Source organism: Tupaia chinensis, unplaced genomic scaffold (assembly GCF_000334495.1).
Source record: "Tupaia chinensis unplaced genomic scaffold, TupChi_1.0 Scaffold148626_1, whole genome shotgun sequence".
Classification (NCBI taxonomy): domain Eukaryota; kingdom Metazoa; phylum Chordata; class Mammalia; order Scandentia; family Tupaiidae; genus Tupaia; species Tupaia belangeri.
In genome coordinates this window covers 1,315,806-1,318,991 of record NW_006208475.1, presented here as the reverse complement: position 1 = coordinate 1,318,991, position 3,186 = coordinate 1,315,806, and positions in this window count along the sequence as shown.

The following is a 3,186-nucleotide window of genomic DNA, read 5'->3' as shown; positions in this document are numbered from 1 at the left end:
TAGAAGGGAGCCCCAGCAAACCAAATCCTTTTCCTCTTTGTTAAAATATCTATTTAATTCCATTTGTTATTATTTTTAATTTGACCAGAGAGAGAGAAAGGGAAACTGAGAAAGCAAGCCTCCAGGTCCAGGACTCGAACCACAGCTGGCATGTCAGAAGCTGGAGCCTTAAACCACCGCGCCACCTGCTGGCCCCCCACATCCTTTTTCTCAAGATGCTTATAAGTGGGAGAGGAGGAAAGAAAAAAAATACAGGGAGACTAAAATAAAGAAATATAACATATGTCATGTGATGATGATGGAGAAAAATATAGCAGAGGAAGGGGATAGAAAGTTCTAGGAGAGAGGTGGGAGGGAAGAATGTTCTAGAACAGTAAATAATAGACACAGAAGGCTTCTGTTTTATAGAAGTAAGGCCAGTGTGGTTGGAGGGAGATGAGGATGGCATGAAATCACCCAGCGGGAGTCAGCAGGCCTCTTCTGGGGGTGGTGGGCAGATCACTCAGGACATGTGACCATTGTAAGAACTTGGGCTGTTGTTCCAGGATGGAAAGGTGTGGGGCTTTGGGGGAAGACGAGACATAATCTATTTTGTTTTAGTTTTTGCTATAGGGGTGTGTGTTCTCACCAGAGAGAGAGAGAGAGAAACAGAGGGAAAGTGAGAAATCACCCTGCAGGGAGATGGCCAGGCCACAATCTGTTTTCCTCACTCTCCTCTCAGGACCTTGGGCACACATGCACGGGTACACCCAGCATGATTTTCAAGCCTCAGGGTCTGGGACTGAACCTGCTCAGTTGACCATATGGAATCAGGAACCTTAACCTCCATACCACCTGCTGGCTCCATAACCTCCCCCCACCCCACCCCACCTCCAGACAGAGAGAGGGAAAGTGATAAATCACCCCGGGGGCAGGGGGATGGCTACACTGCAATGCTTTGTTTCAAGATTTTAGGAATGCACATACACGCACCCAACATGACTTTCAAGGCCCTGGGTTGGGACTGGAACTATGGCTGGCCATTTAAGAATCCAGTTCCTTAACCACCACTGTCATACCCTCTCCCTAACATTTTTCTCCCCTAGGGCATGTGTGCTCACTGGAGACAGTGAGAGAAAGTGAGAAATAGCCCCCTAGGGGGTATAGCCACACCACAATCCCTTTTCCTTCATTCTCTTCCCGGGATCTCAGGCATGCATGCGCACGTGCCTGGTGTGAGTTTTAAGCCACCAGGTTCGGGACTCGAACTGCTGTGGGCCATGTGGGAGTCCAGAGACAAAAACCATTATGCCATCTGCTGGTCCTTGGGTTTTAAAGACCCACTCAGCCTGCTGTGTGAGGCGCAGATTTGAGGGGAGGATGACGGGAGAGAGATCAAGGAGCAGGTGATTATGAGAGGTCAGTGGCTTTGACCAGAGATTAGCAGGGGGCGGGTTGGGTGAGGAAGGAGTACACGTTTTCAAGATGTGTTTTTGAAAGCAGAAACACAGTTCCCAGGTGAACTGGATATACAGTGTAAGTCAGTGAAGAGTCAGGGGTAGGAAAGCTCTGAGAACTGGGATTTTTCTTTTATTCAGTGGCATACCCCTACCTCCTAGACACTGCCTAGTACTCCATAAATCCTCTTTGAAGGAATGAATGAAAGGGCAACTCTGTTTTCATCTCACCTTTCTCTGAATTTAGTAAGGAGTAAATCGTAGCTAAAAGATCTAGGAAGGGACTCCTGTGGCAACCCCGGTTTTCAGTAATTAAGCCATGAAACCTCTTCTAATTCTACCCACCAACAGCGAAGCAGACATGGCTGCATTTCTGGCCAGCTGCTGCCAATGACCAAGGACTAAACTCAGTTCTGATACTTACTGCAACAGAAGAGTACTTCGTTATAAAACTATTCATTGTAAGCAAACCAAAAAGGAGGACACAAACACAGAAAAGTATGTAAGAGAGCAGTTCCCTTGGAAAAAAGCGAGATTCAGAACAGGGAGTCTTATCTGTCCTAAGTTGTAAAACACAAGAAAGGTTTTGATGTTTCTGTATCCTTCAGTTACTAAGACGAAAATAATAATATGTGAAAGTTTTACCCGGCAAAACAAATATACACATTTCAGGTAGGCTATGCAATGCTCTATTTTAAATATTAAAAAGCAGATACAATGTGTCCTATATCATCCTCTCCTACTAAAATTCGTGAGACAGGTGACTATATAGAAAACGATAATCCCAGAAATAGGCTCATTTCCAATCCTCTAACGTATGCTGCAGAGTTTAAAGGCAGCACGGCCCGTTCCTACCCTGGATGACACACACAACTGACACTCGAGAAGGCACCCACTTTCTGCCAGACGGTTTACCACCGAAGTTAAAAGCCCGTCCTTCCTCTTGGCAATTTTGAGGGGTGTTTAAAGTAATAGTCAATTTTGGAAGAAAGCGTTTGATAAAAGCATTTTCAGCTCTAGACATACGTGGCTCTTGACTCGTTCCTGCCGTCCGCCCGGGGTCTCCCGGCGCTGATCTCTGTACTCTGCTCATCGGCCCAAGGTGGGTCGGCTCAGGGCACCCGGTCCGCTGGTGTACCTCGCCGGGAAATGGATCTGACCAGCTGGGTTCAGGTGACTTAGCGGATACTATGAACAGATCTAGCTCTTTCCTTGGGGGTCTGTCTGAAGCTGTCTGGGCAGGACATGGTCACAGAGGCGGCTCGAGTCGACCTAACAGCCTGCAGGAAGGGGCTGGAGTTGGGGCCGGGGCGTTCCATGGGGGCCGAGTTTGCAAATTCGTTTCAGCTGGTGATCTGGGCGTGCGGGGTAGAGGGGAACGTCCCTCAGGCCACCCACAGCAGGGCCGCCGTCCCCATGACCTTCCCCTGGGCATTAAGGGCAGCTCCCCACTGGCTGGCAGAGGGGCACCCCGCGGCTCTGCCCGGCACTCCGGGGCTGCGCGGCCTGGAGCTCGGGGCCACCTGCAGGTGTGCGCCCTGGGCAGGCGCGGGCCTGAAGGCAGACGCCCCCCTGCTGCAGGGTCAGGTGGAGTCAGGCTCGGCCTGGGCGAACTTTCCAGGCCGGGTGAAGTTTCCCACCTTGGGCGAACATGGGCACCGCGCGTTCCTGAGCTTAGGCGTGTCCAAGGGTCGGTCCCTGCAGCCACTTGGCCAAAGCTTGTGACTGTGAATGTGACGTCCCGGGCTGC